This window comes from Oratosquilla oratoria, chromosome 41 (genome assembly GCF_046742065.1).
Source record: "Oratosquilla oratoria isolate Oo_2021 chromosome 41, ASM4674206v1, whole genome shotgun sequence".
NCBI classification, from domain to species: Eukaryota; Metazoa; Arthropoda; class Malacostraca; order Stomatopoda; family Squillidae; genus Oratosquilla; species Oratosquilla oratoria.
Genome location: NC_134817.1, coordinates 38,551,865 through 38,567,479, shown reverse-complemented (window position 1 = coordinate 38,567,479; position 15,615 = coordinate 38,551,865). Strand labels below are relative to the sequence as shown.

The window sequence follows — 15,615 nt, the reverse complement described above, 5'->3', positions numbered from 1 at the left end:
CTATATATGTATATATATATATGTATATATATATATATGTATATATATATATATATATATATGTATATATATATATATATATGTATATATATATGTATATATTTATGTATATATTTATGTATATATTTATGTATATATTATATATGTTTATATATATATTTATATATATATATTTATATATATATATATATATTATATATATATATATATATATATATATATATATATTAGAATGAGAGGACTTGATACCTCTTAGATTTTATAGGATTAGTAAAACCTTACCAAAATCAACAAAGAAAAAAAATGGTAAACAGAACTCAAAAAATATTGACATCATTACAAAATGATGTACACCATTTTTTTTTTTTCTTTTAACATTAACTCATGTTATGTATGTTTTTTATATTCTTAATCTTTTTCAGTTGCAGCAGCTTTACTTTTGCATGGAGTGCAGTGCTCGCTGGGCAAAACTGGTTGTGACATTTCTATTTGTCCTACCATTCACACAATGCTTCATTGACACAGGGGTCAGAGAGGTGAGTATGAAAGTGATTAAGGATTGCAAAGATCTAAATTGTAAAGTTGCAAAGATCTAAAATGTAAGCCAGACTACTGTGTTGGAATTATCATTCAGTCTATACATTACCCAAGTTCTCTCTTGCAGGTGACCCATGGCCTCTAGGAAATCTGCCAGACCCTATAATTCACTCAGTGAAGAGATTTTGTGTTGCTCTCAGGAAGGAGTGAGTGTAAGGAACATGAATACATACACTAAGGGCTTTTATCCACATACAAGGGAGGTAGCCAAAGTCAAAAGGCATAATTCTACTCCCACACACTCCACTCCCATTCACTACCCCTCCCTCCCTCTTATCTTGGCTCCTCCTGGATGACAGGTCATCCTTGTATCTCCCATTGCCCTGGGTCAGAAGCAATGCAGGAAGACACAACACATCCATAATATGGCTGCTTCATTTAATCAGTGACCCCCTCTCTGTCCCCTCATGTAGAAACATTGAAGACGGAGAAATCCCTTTGGACTATGTCAAAATATCATTCACACGTAACCACTCCCTAACCCCATCCCCCACCCATTCCCTTACATGCATAACAGCATCATCCATACACAACCATTCTCCACTCACCCCTATCTTCTGCATTCTCCCTTCCTTCCTCAACAGCCATCCTTCCTAGAGTGTAAGGCAGAGCCCTTACATGCCTAAGTGCCACCCCGGGGCAAAATGCCCCCCTCCTCCCCCATCACCACATTCCATCTCCACCATCCCTTACAGCCTGTTTTAGCTATTGGCTTGCAAAATAATTAAACAGATTTTAAATATTGTGCCAACAGCACTGTATGGGGCAGAAACATGGAACTTAAGAGAGAAGGAGTTTGAATGTGTTTGAGATGAGGTGCTGAGAAGTATGATGGGGGTTACTAGGCTGGATAGAATGAGAAATGAGGAGGTTAGGAGGAGAACAGGGGCGGTAAGGGAATTGGGAGATGGGTGGATGAAAGAGTATTAGGATGGTTTGGACACATGGAAAGAATGAGTGAAGAAAGACTAGTAAAAGAGGTATGGAAGGTAGATGTGGAGGGAGTGAACATGAGGGGGTGACCTAGGATGAGATGGATGGATGGGGTGAAAGGAGCTTTTGGGAAGAGAGGAATGTCTGTTGAGGAAGGACGGGAGAGGACAGAAGACAGGGGTGAATGGAGAATGGTTGTATATGGATGATGTTGTGATGCATGAGGTGGAATGGGTGGGGGGATGGGAGATGAGGTAGTATGTGTGAGAAAAATTTGATGCAGCCCAAAGGGATTTCTCCCGTCTTCTCCTTTTCTGCATCAAGGGATGGAGAGGGGGTCACCAATTTAATGAAGCGGCCTTGTTGTGGATGTGCTGTGTCTTGCAACACTGCCTCTGACCCAGGAGGTGTCAAGATAAGAGAGAGGGTAGAAGGTGGAGGGGAGTGGAGTTATAAGGGATGGAATGGGTGGGAATGGTTTTTATGCCTTTTTCTTATTAGCTACCTCCCTTGTAAGGGGGAAAAAGCCTTTGGTATATGTATGTATGTATTTAATGTCCCTATTGCAGAAGGATAAGGGAAAAATATTTCACATTCTGTTGATTCCAACACAAATTTCGTATATTGTGGTGAAATATTCAGGGCTTCTTTGACCTTTTTTTTAATATAATTATTTTGTCAGCCTTGTGGGCAGTTGGTCCAGACTAGAATTGCCCCCCCCCCCTAAATGTGCCGCCCCAGGGCATATGCCCCCCCTGTGAGGGCCATGTTGTAAGATAGTGTGGTACAGGTACTCCTCGTTTAACAACCTACTCAGTTAATGACAACTCGGAGTAACGACGGGCTTTATGACGTCGTTTAACGTAAATCTCCCGAAGTTACGACGTCGTGTACGATAATTAAGTTGGCTGAGGCAAATTTGTATGATGTTATAAATGAACTTGTACGGTGGATATTAGCTGTGAGGTAAAGTGTTCTGAAGTTTAGGCCTACATTACCATCCTGCAAGCTGCAAAAACTACCTGGGGTACAGTGTATACCGGTAGTGGTAAATTTTTAGTTTCGACCATGGGCGCAATATAACAATAGAAAATTAATTATTAATTTTGTAAATTATAATGTATCAACGTAATATGCAATTTTGTGAGCGGAAATGAAAAAAAAATGCTAAAACAGATTTCGTAAGTAACAAAGTCATGTCGGACGAATGGTACACCATGTTTGTTATGATAGGTGCCGATGTCGAAGAAATGAAAGGATGATAAATTAATTCGTCTAACCTAAACTAAACTAACCTAACCTGTGTTTAATAAATCATTACCTGCAAATTAAATGTCATCCGGCTCGTCCTCGTTGTCGTCGTCGTGAGAGACGTTGGCAGACGACAAGATGGCGTCCCGAGCCTATGCTACCGACTTCGTTCATTAGCATATTTTCTTGTAGCAAGGTATTTTTTACTTTCATTTCCGCCCACAAAATTGCATATTACGTTGATACATTTTAATTTACAAAATTAATAATTAATTTTCTATTGCTATATTGCGCCCATGGTCGAAACTAAAAAAATACCCCGGTATTCAATATGGAATGTCAGCATACGCGGATTTGGTCATACATGGTAATTTTAGGAACCTAACCACCGTAAATAAAAAGTAAATAAAGCTTTAATGTACTGTATGAAAGAGGGAAAATACACAAAAATAAAGATACATGTATTGCTGGACATTGTACATACAGTACATGTACGTATATGTATACACTTTCGCTTAACGACCAATTCGGTTAACGACGGCGCACTGGTCCCAATTGTCGTCGTTAAACGAGGAGTACCTGTATTAAGTTTCACCATGGTCTTGGGTCATGTATTTACCTAGTTGTATTTTACGGGAAGGGGAGCTATGCTCGTGGTGTACCGTCTTTATATATCTTTTTATCTAGACTGTTTTTAAATTCGTGTATCATTTTTGCACACACCGCATTCTCATCTAACTTGTTCCAAACGTATATTACCCTGTGGGGAAAACTGTTCTTTTTCAGGTCTCTTCCATAACTGTCTTTCTTGATTTTCTTTCTGTGTTCTCTTGTATCTCTACTATCCCATTTTATTAGATCCTCTCTATCAACAGTTTATGCCTTTCATGATTCTATGAATAGTTATCAAGTCTCCTCTCTCTCTTCTTTGCTCTAATGTCTGTAGCTCATGTTTCGTTAGTCTCTCTTCATATGTTAATTCCAAGAGTGTTGGTGCCAATTTCATAATTGCTCTTTGTATTCTTTCAAGTTTTGTTTTACATTTTTTTGTACTTGGTGACCACGTCATCACTGCATACTCCAATCTTGGTCTTATCAAAGTGATTAGTATTTTCTTCACCATTTCTTCGTCCAGGTATGTAAATGTCAATTTGATTGTTCTTATTAAGTTATAAGTTTCTCCAAAAATCTTGTTTATATGTTTCTCAGGGGATATATTATTCATAATAATGACTCCCAGGTCCTTCTCATTTTCTACATTTTTAATTCTTTCCTCTCCCAATGTATATGATCCCACTATTCTTTTTTTGCTTTTTCCAAATTCCATTATACTACACTTCTTAATATTGAGTTCCATCTCCCACTTTCTACTCCATTCCCATACTTTATTGAGATCACTCTGCAGTGACTCACAATCTTCTACAGTGTTCACTTTTTTCAACAATTTTGTATCGTCCGCAAAGAATCTCATATAACTTTCAATTCCTTCATCCATATCATTGATATATAGCAAACATTATTGGGGCCAGAACTGTTCCTTGTGGAACTCCACTAATCACTTCATCCCAAAGTGTTTGTCTCTTATCACCACTCTCATTTTTCTTTCATGCAAGAAGTCTTCCATCCACGTCAGCAGTTTGCCCTGTATTCCTCTTGCAGTTTCTAATTTCTTTAGCAATTTCTTATGTGGCACCTTATCAGAAGCTTTTTTCAGGTCTAGAAATGCACAATCAGCCCATCCATCTCTTTCTTGTATTACATCTATTAGCCTTGAATAGAAACACATTAAGTTTGTGACACATGATCTTCCTTGTCTTAATCCAAATTACCTCGGATTTAGTATATTGTTTTTTTCCAAATGCTTTACCCATCTACTTATGATAATTCTTTCACAAATTTTAGCTATTATACTTGTAAGAGAAGTAAAGCAAAAGGTAAAGGTTGCAAAGAGGAGAGCAGATGTGAAATGGGGCAAGAGTTTGACAGAAAATTTTGAAAGTAATAAAAAGATTTTTGGAAAGAAATTAAGAGAGGAAGAGGAGGCGAATCAAGTAGAGAAGAAACGGTAAAAGGTGCAGATGGAGAGATGATAATGGAAGAGAAGGCAGTAAGGGGAAGATGGGCAGAATATTTTAGGGAGTTGCTAAATGTGAAGGAGGATAGGGAAGGAAAGATTGCTGCAGTGGGAAGTGCAAAGAAAATGATTAATGAATGAGGAGAATGGAGGAGAAATAAGGAAGGATGAGATGAAGGCAGTTGTTAAGATGATGAAAGCAGGTAAGGCACCTGGTATGGATGGATGCCATGCGAAATGACTGAAAAAGGGAGGTACAGTGATGGTGGACTGGTTGGTGAGGTTATTTAATGTTTGTTGGAGAGAGGGTAGAGTGCCGGAGGACTGGAGGAGTGCCTGTATAGTTCCTCTTTACAAGGGAAAAGGGGACAAGTGTGAATGTAGTAGTTTCAGAGGGATTAGCTCGTTGAGTGTAGTTGGGAAGGCTTATGGGAGGATCTTGGTTGAGAGGATTAGGAGAGGAACAGGAGTAATTGGTGAGGAACAGTGTGGATTTAGGACAGGTAGAGGTTGTGTAGATCAGATCTTTGTGGTAAGACAGATATGTGAGAAAGCTATAGGAAAGGGGAAGGATGTTTTTTGGGCTTTTATGGATCTGGAAAAGGCTTATGATAGGGTAGACAAGAAGACACTGTGGGAGGTTATGCAGATATACGGGATAGGAGGAAAGCTTCTAGGAGCTGTCAAGAGTTTTTATGAGAATAGTAGAGCTTGTGTCAGGATTAGAAATGGAGAGAGTGAGTGGTTCGAGGTAAAGGTGGGACTTCGTCAAGGATGCGTTATGTCGCCCTGGCTGTTCAACTTATACTTGGATGGGGTGGTGCGAGAGGTAAATGCAAGGGTAGTGGGCAAGGGATTGGAGATGGTTAAAGAAAATGGAGAAAAGTGGGAGGTGAGCCAGCTGTTGTTTGCGGACGACACTGTGCTTGTGGCAGGATCGGAGGAGAGATTGAGGAAGTTGGTGGCAGAGTTTGGGAGAGTATGTGCTAGAAGAAAGCTAAAGATAAATGTGGGTAAAAGTAAGGTGATGAGATGTACAAGGGGTGAAAGTGGCAGTAGACTGGAAGTGAGCATTAAGGGAGAGCGACTGGAGGAAGTGGATAGTTTTAGATACTTGGGTGCAAATGTGGCAGGGAAAGGTGGAGTGAAAGTGGAGGTAGAATGTAGATTGAGAGAAGCGAGTAAATGCCTTGGTGGATTAAAGAGTGTAATGAGGAATAGACATTTGGGAATGGATGCTAAGAGGAGCGATTGTGCCAACGGCACTGTATGGGGCAGAGACATGGAACATAAGAGAGGAAGAGATAAGGAGTTTGAATGTGTTTGAGATGAGGTGTCTGAGAAGTATGATGGGGATTACTAGGCTAGATAGAGTGAGAAATGAGGAGGTGAGGAGGAGAACAGGGGTGGAAAAGGAGCTGGGAGATAGAGTTGATGAAAGAATATTAGGATGGTTTGGACACATGGAAAGAATGATTGAAGAAAGACTAGTAAAAGAGGTGTGGAAGGCAGATGTGGAGGGAGTGAACATGAGGGGACGTCCTAGGATGAGGTGGATGGATGGGGTGAAGGGGGCTTTGGGGAAGAGGGGAATGTCTGTTGAGGAAGGACGGGAGAGGACAGAAGACAGGGGTGAATGGAAAATGGTTGTATATGGATGATGTTGTGATAGCATGAGGTGGAATGGGCGGGTGGATGGGGGGGGTGAGGTAGTATGTGTGAGCAAAATTTGATGCAGCCCGAAGGGATTTCTCTCCGTCCTCTCATTTTATGCAATGGGGGGACGGAGAGGGGGGGGTCGCCGATTTAATGAAGCGGCCTTGCTGTGGATGTGCTGTGTCTTGCGACACTGCTTCTGACCCAGGGCAGTGGACAAGGTGCAGGGATGACCCGTCATTCAGGAGGTGCTAAGATAAGAGGGAGGGTGGAGGGGTGTGGAGTGTATTCAGGGATGGAATGGGTGGGAATGATTTTATGCCTTTTTCTTTTTGGCTACCCCCCTTGTAAGGGGGAAAAAACCTTGGTATATGTATGTATGTATGTACTTGTAAGAGAGACCGGTCTATAGTTAGTAGGATCTTCCTTGCTTCCCCTTTTATATATTGGTACTATATTTGCTCTTTTCCAATCTTCTGGAACTTTTCCTTCTTTCAATGAACTGCTCACTAGACTATGTATTTTGTCTGTTAGTTCATTCCTGCATTCACTCAAAATCCAGTTTGCCATTTCATCTGGTCCATGCAATTTTCTGACATCGAGGTTACTCAAGTGATTCATTATTTCATTCTTTGTTCTATCTCTTTCATAGGGGGGACTTTCTCCTCCCACTCAATATCTCTAAGTTGTATGTTCTCCCTCGAAAACACCAATTTAAAATGTTTGTTCATAATGTCTGCCATTTCTATTTCCTGTGTGTGTATTCAACTCCTCCTAGTCGTAGTTTCTCTAATTCTTGTTTGTTTTTCAGTTTGTTATTTACAAATCTGTAAAATAGTTTTGGTTGATCTTTACATTTTTTATGACATCTTTTTCGTATTTTCTCTTTTCTTCTCCGCACACTTGTACATATTCATTTCTATAATTAGTATATATTTTCCATTTTTTAGGTCTTTTGTATTTTTTCCATTTTATCCAAGTTTTATCCCTTTTGTCTTTTAGCTCCCTACATCTTATGTTGAACCAACACTTTACATACCCTTTTTCTTGTTTTTGTCTTGGAATATACTTTTCCACTCTTTATAGATTTTTGTCAAAATAGTCCAATTCTCTTCTACTGTTGTTTCCTCCTTGTGTATTCTTTCCCAGTCTGCTTTTTGAAAGAATTCTATTTTATAAAAAAAAAAAAATTCCCTACATCAATCTTCCTTTTCTATATTGTTCCTTTTTTTCTATGTATTTTTCCTCATTTAGTTCCAGTTCAACCAATATATGGTCACTTTTACTTATTGGTGTTTTATATTCAATCTTGTCCACTATTTCGGGTTCTGATGTGATTATTAGGTCCAATCTCAATGGTTCTTCCTCATTTCTATACTTAGTATTCTCTTGTATCCATTGCATCATTGTATGTTCTATAATCATATCAAGTGGTACATTTTCCCATAGGTAGTCTCCACCCTTCACTTCATCTCTTCCCAGCAGATTTCTTTACAATTAAAGTCAACTATTGTTCCTCCATCTTCCATTATCTTATTTAGTGTTATCCTTGTGTCTTCTAATATATTTTTGTGTTCCCTCTCTTCCCATGAAGCCGTTTTAGGAGGCACATAATTTACTACAAACTTCCTGCTCTTCCCATCCCCGTCCTCCACTTCCATCATAATCATCTCTACTCTATTCTTTCCATAGGTGACATTCCTCACATTTATATCCTTCTTAGTCAGGAACATAACTCCACCCCCTTGTTTTACCTCTCTGTTTCTAATCCAATAATTATATGCACCATGTCCTACCTGTTGGGTGGTAGTGGGCCTTTCAATTTTGTCTCTACAATTCCCATTATGTCCGGTTCTTTTTCTTTCAGGTAGTCATTCAGTTCATGCATGCCTGTTATTAAGCCATCTATATTTGTGTAAGACACTTTTAATTTTCTGCTACTTCCATTGTGTTTCCTGTTTCCTTTCTATTTTTTTCTGCTATGAACCATTTCCTCACTTTCATATTCACTACTCTCCAATAGAATTTCTCTTTTTCTGACTTTGTTCTTTTCTTGTTTTTTCCTTAGCTTCTATTCTTTTTGTTTTCTACTCCTCTTTCCTCTATTCATTTCTCTTTTTATCTATACCTGTTTATACTGATCACTTTCTGCTAGTTTTCCTGTTTTTGGTAAGATATTCTCTGCTGTTGTTTGTGACCTAAATTTAACCTTAATTACAAAGGATTACAAAGGCGGAGCATGCCGACAGGAGACCTTTTGATCCATATCTAGGTCGGATGTGAAAAAAAGTTATATTAATAATAAAATAATAAATAAAAACTATAACAATGTAAATAACAATAAAATACATAAATAAATGCATAGGTATAGTTAAATAATAAACAAACAGGTAAATAGTAATTGGTCTGGTCTTATCTGTATTGTATTTCCCTATTGTATATATTTCTTCAGTTTCTTTCCCTGTTTCTTGTTCCTCTTGAACTACTTCTTATAACTTGTTTACCTTTTCCTTCTCTTTTACTCTTGTGGTCCTATTTGGATCATGCTTCTCTTCCATCCCTACCGTAATTATATATTTCTTTTTGTCTGCTAAGTCTCTTACTATATTTTCCTTCTCTCTCATCACTTTAATAACTGTGTCCTTTGTTTGTTCTTTCATCTGTTGTGTCACTATATCTTTAAATACAATTTTGTTGTTCTCTTGGGCTGTTTTCCAACCCTGTGCTTCCTTTGCTATGGCCTCTTTATTGTCTTTATTATTCCTCTTTAATTCCTCATTCTCTTCTTTAACTTCTTTTAACTGTCTTTTTAATTCTTTTATTTCTTTAGTTAGGTTTTGGTTCTCCTTCTTTGGTACTTCCAATTTATCAACTCCTGTAATCCGTGTAAGTTGGCTGAACCTAACCTCCCAATGTTTGGTAATTTTCTCTAGTTTTTCTTCTAGAATTGCTAATCGGGGGAGGTTGGCATCCCCCCCTCATTAAATCCATGGAAATTATTATCTCCACTTTCTTTTGTGCTGTTCTTATCTATATCTGTAAACTTAATGCTTTTACTGATATTTTCAACTTCACCTGCATCGTCTGCAGCCCTCTTGTTGACATTTCTTCCTCATTTCCTTCCATTTCCTTCAGTAATCCCTCCCTATCTCCTTTTTCTTCACCTTCCCACTACACCACAAGCTTTCCCCTTCCCTACTAATACAACAAAGGTACTTCCTTGTTGAGATCCATGAAAATTGCACTTCTTTTCCAGAGTTCCAATCTTCACCATGAATCTGATGTACGTGTGTGTGTGATTAGGACAGAGCCCTAAGGCACTCTGTTCCTAAAATTCCTGGGGCCGTATACACACAACTTTTTTGTTAGCCTTAACAATCTGCTAGCTAACAGCAAATCACTAAAAGTTATGCACCAATGCTTAACTAACAAATATTAGCTAGTAAACAGTTGTTTGTCAAGTCCCGCTAAACATTGCTGAAGTTAGCAGCTTATGAACATGTAAATGGACGTATTATTAAAAATTGCACACATGAAACAGTATTAATAAATTTTGAACAACTGCATTAAGAACAGAGTATCATGATAGCACATAAATATCGTATGTATGTTTTTTTAGGAGTACTTATTAACCAACGGCAGATATTTTTGAACGAAGGCGCATTGTACAGGCGGCCGCGCCACAGACAAATCTTCCTACAGAAGACTCAACAATTACTTCAGAGGATATAGACATGGCAGAAGAACCACAGAAAAAGAAAAGGAAGCCAAACTGGTCACAAGAGGAAACACTCCTCTTGGTCAACGTGATTATGGAGAAATAAATAATTATAAATGGGGGTTTAGATAAGGCATCAGCAACAACTCATTGCAAGGATAGCCACCGTCTCCTAGAAGGTAGCATCCAGCTGGGACATAATTTTTTTCAAAAAGTGCCATCAAGCCAGACTCATCCAATATCCTGGCATCATGTACTGAGCCAGGCCACCTTGCCAAAGCATCAAGCATCCTATACTTGGCATTGAATACGACTTGCACGTTGATGCTGTGGTATCGTTTCCTATTTACATATAAATGTGCATCGACACTGGGAGCCACAGTACTGTGTGTGCCATCTATGGTACCCACAACACCAGGAAACTTATAGTCTTCCATGAACTCTGCTTGTTTCACTTGCACTTCTTGGCGAGTCAATGGGAATTTTACAAATTGAGTTACAATATCTGGTTCTGACAATGCATCAAGTGTCTGAGTAATTACACGGCTGATTGTTGCTTGTGAGGTCCCAAAGTCGTCACTGCTGCATTTTACCTGTGGCCAAATATCTTAGGGTAATTGCCACCTTCGTCTCAGGACTCAGTGGTCGATTCCGTTCTGTTCGAGATTGAAGTTTGTCCTTTACTAAATCAGCCAGTTATTATACTAGCACGGTTCATCCTGAAGTGATTGATGAGTTCGTCGTCATTGTACTTGTTAAATATGTCCCGTCGCTGTCGATATAATCGCTGCCGTCTTTGTAGTTGTTGTTGTTGCTCCACCATCTTCTCTACTAACAGGAATTTCCTAAGAGCTTAATAATCCTCCACAGCACTTTTACCTTAACAGTACTTTTAAGGCCCTAACAAGTTTTCTGTATCCACTGTTAGTGCTTAACAGCTAAATGTTAGCCTTAACAGGAATTTGTTACCCTTAACAGCTATTTGTTAGTGCTAACAAGTTTTGTGTATACAGGCCCTGGTGTGCAATGATTGATCATTATTTGACACATAGGCAAAGGGGAAGAAGCCCTTGGTATATAGATAGTACATACATATGTAATATTTAACAAACTTGGATTGATTGATATTTTCTTTTTCCACACAGGATTGGCAGTTGAGCTTTGGAATTGCAGCAGTGTTAGTTCAGTGTCTCTATTTGATCACCACTCTGAACAGACTACCTATCCTTTTTGCCTTCATGCCTGTCACCACAGACTTTATTACCGGGTTTTTAAAGTTCATTGGTTACGTTATTATGATAGTTCTACTATTTGCTTCCATTTTCCATTTCCTATTTTGGAATCATAAAGTTTTTTCAAATATATCCCGATCATTAGTCAAAACAGTAGCCTTGATGCTTGGAGACTATGGCTATGATGACCTTTTTCATGGAGATGATGATGTTAAATTTCCTGTTACATCAAAGGTTTTTTTCCTTATCTTTATCATAACAGTCGGTATTTTTTTGACCAACTTGATTATCTCAAAGCCTGATAATCTTTTAGAAAATTTCAGAAGCAAAGCTGATCTTTATCGAGTAATATCAGTTTTGCAGTGGATCCAGTTTACAGACATTTGTTTTCCTTCCTGGAGAAGACAGAATACTGTTGGAACTCATATCTTTAATTTTGATTACTGGTATAATTGTTTGGACCACAAAATGCTAAATCTAAACTTTGAAGAGGTAGAGGAGAAGGATCCCATGAACAAAGAATTCAGAGAAGGTATGGAAATGCTGATGACCGTAATGAATGCAACAAAAAGTCATAGTGATCAAATTGAATTACTAAAACTTGAGCTCAAATCTTTGCAAAAAATTCACCATAATTTTAGTGTGATTTCTGATCAAATTTATAAAATGAGACATGAAGTAAAATCTTTGCAAAACAATCTTCATGATTTTGTTGAATTCTCAAGATACGATGTGTCAGAGAATGAAAATATTGATACCCAAGATACCTCAATTTCTACTATTGAAATAAGGGAGCTATCAGAACAGAGTCTGCCTGGAACTCCCTCTGTGTAACCACAACTTGGAGTAGCTACCTTCATTCTCTCCAAAACCAGAGGGTATGAGAGTCCTTGACCACTTGGGAGAGGATGAATGAAGCTTTTTTGTATCAACAGACAAATACTGCAAATCCTGGGCATGTTTGAATGGGACTACATTTCAGTATGCTCTAATTCTGAAGAGATGAAAGGAAGTTGGGGAAATAGTTAAACTTAAACTCTTTCTGTTGCAATCTGAGAATATTAAAGCATATCCTTATGTGCTAGTGTTTTTGGCTACCCCCCTTGTAAGGAGGAAAAGGACATTGGTATACTATATGTATGTTATGTGCTAGTGACTATGCAACAATTGCTCTGATCTTGAGTGCTGTTTGCCTACAAGTTGTTCCACAAAAGAACAATAAATCCAAGCAGAGGAATTATTTCAAATCCCTAAAAGAAATGACAAGAATCTACAGCAATCATTTTTATAGGCCTTTGGGATGGCTGATAGTTACTATGAACACAGCTAGCCCCTAAGGCGCCCTAACTGTAAGGTGAAGTGAGTGTGAAGCTTCAAGAAGAAACCTCAGCTGTTCTTGACATTTCTAAGTTTGGACGACACTATATATAGGTGATGAAAGTTTTCTATTATTATTATGGTTATTTAAGTTTGTGTGCTCACCCAGTTTTTAGTGCAATGTTTATTAGCAATAATGGATCACATGATAGTTACTATGAACACAGCTAGCCCTAAGGCACCCTAACTGTAAGGTGAAGTGAGTGTGAAGCTTCAAGAAGAAACCTCATCTGTTCTTGACATTTCTAAGTTTGGACGACACTATATATAGGTGATGAAAGTTTTCTATTATTATTATAGTAATTTAAGTCTGTGTGCTCACCCAGTTTTTAGTGCAATGTTTATTAGCAATAATGGATCACATGAAGAATTGTCACTCCAGTCTTCGACAGGGTGACAATTCTTTATGTGGGGTATTCTAGGGTGACAATTCTTCATGTGGGCTATTCTAGGGTGACAATTCTTCATGTGGGCCATCCTGGGTCTATGATTCTTCGGTTGTATAAGTTGATAACAATAAGCATAACCCTCATTCAACCTAACCTAACCTTAAACTAAATGTAATCTTTATTCCACTATTGATATTCAGCATACTGGGGTGACAATTCTTCAGGTGGGATCTCATGGGGTGACGATTCTTCATGTGGGCGTTCTGGGGTGACAGTTCTTCATGTGACCCGCAATAATGATAATACATATATCCACATGGTCTTCTGGTACCCAGGAGCAACCCCATCCTACAATAGTACCAAGGCAGTGTAAGGATCCAGAAGCACAGTGCCCCTAGTAATTATCCACTAGTCCATTTTCCAAAGCAGCTGGAAACCCTCATCATCACCCAGAGGTACAGCCCTGAGGGGTTGATGCTGGTGTTGTCAGGGCTAAGGGTCTTGTGTAAAATAGAACCAGGGCAATGGATTGATTAATTGGTCTTTTCCAGGTTATAAGAGGGCTGGTCAAGTCAAACCACACATGCACAAAAAAAAAAAAAAAAAAAAAATCCATTCAGCTAGCCCTCCAATCTCAACACTTTGGGGAATGAAGGATCACCCCACCCTCTGCCACACTGCTGGAGTCAAATACACTGCAGTAATGCACAACTGTTCCAGTAGGGCTAAACAACTGGAGGTGGTTTACCCCAACCACTTCACCATATAACTTTCCCCCTCATCTACTCCAAAAGGAATACTGACCATATTTTAACCCACTATACCTCTGTTCTACTAACCTCTTTAAATCTTTCCATTACCATCTCCAAGATCCCACCTCATGGGTGTGATGTTATCCCCAACAAAAGAAGCACTGGTTATTGCCAGTAAAATACCTATTTCAGCTCAGACAAAGATAGGAGAAGACAGAAGACAGGGGTGAATGGGGAATGGTTGTGTATGGATGATGCTGTGATGCATGAAAGGGAGTGGATGGGAGATGGGGAGTGAGGGAGTATGTGTGATAAATTAATTAATGCAGCTCGAAGGGATTTCTCTCCGTCTTCTCCATTTCTGCATGAGGGGACAGAGAGGAGGGGTTGCCAATTTAATGAAGTGGCCTTGCTGTGGATGTGCTGTGTCTTGCAACACTGCTTCTGACCCAGGGCAGTGGGGGAGATGCAGGGATGACCTGTCATTCAGGAGCCAATATAAGAAGGAGGGAGGGGGGTTGATAGGAGTAGAGTATATGGGAGTGGATTTTATGGCTTTGTGTTTTGGCTACCTCCCTTGTAAGGGAGAAAAAATTTAGACAAAGACTCTAGAGCAGAGTCAGTCTTTGCTGACCATAACCTACTGGGGACAAACAAGAACTATCTTGCTGAGCCTGTGAGAATGCTAATGTGAACATATGAGATCTAGCAAGGGCCAAAAAATCAAATATACTCTAATGATTGTATTATTGCTGAGTTAAGCAATTTTATTCTGGATGGAGCAAGGGTCTATGGGAAAATATAAATACATATATATATATGTGATGTAAGACAAAATACGATAAAAAAGAAAGATAAATGAATGAATAAATACATAATAAATCAAATGAGTCACCTCTGTAGATTTTGTTCTGATTTTCTGATTGGGGTCATCAATATTATTTTGGCCTCAGCAAGGGCCTGTGGGTCAGAATCCAGCCCTGCTGACAGTGGCCCAGTGGTTACAAGCAAAAACTCTTTTACAGTCCACAAGAATGAAATAGTAATAAAAAGTATTTTGGAAGAATATGATGCACACACACACACACACACACTTCAACGAACGGACGGCTTAGACGACGTTCTGAAGAAAAAGTTAAATTTCGTGGATCCCGAAGAAAAGGAAGTACCTATTGTATTTACAGGGTGGGGGGGGGGAATTGCTCGTGGTGTAGGGGAAAGTGAGGAAAAAGGAGAAGGGGAGGGATTACTGAGGGAAATGGAAGGAAATGAGGAAGGTGAGGACTTGGCCCAGGCAGGCAGACGCCATCTAAACAAAAGAGGTCCGGACCAATTTAGCAACGACGAAATGTCTAACAAAAATGTAAAGATCAGAAGTATAGATAAGAGCAATACAGCAGAAGGGGATGAGAATATTTTCCAGGGATTTAAAGAGGGTGGGGGGGACACAACCCCCGATTGACAAGACTAGAAGAGAAGTTCAATAAGATGATCGAGCACTGGGAACTTAGGTTCGGTCACGTTAACAACATTGTGCAGAGGGTTGAAAAATTGGAAGAACTAGAGAAGGCGAACAAAAACTTAACTAAGGAAATTGAGGAATTAAAAAAACGGTTAAAAGAAGTAAAAGAGGAGA

At 38.9% G+C, this 15,615-nt stretch overlaps 1 pseudogene; it reads left to right on the top strand.

Moving 5' to 3' along the window:
- Positions 1 to 15,115, top strand: part of LOC143021244 (transient receptor potential cation channel subfamily A member 1-like) — a 111,256-nt pseudogene extending 96,141 nt beyond the window's left edge.
- The last annotated feature ends 500 nt before the right edge of the window (positions 15,116 to 15,615 follow it).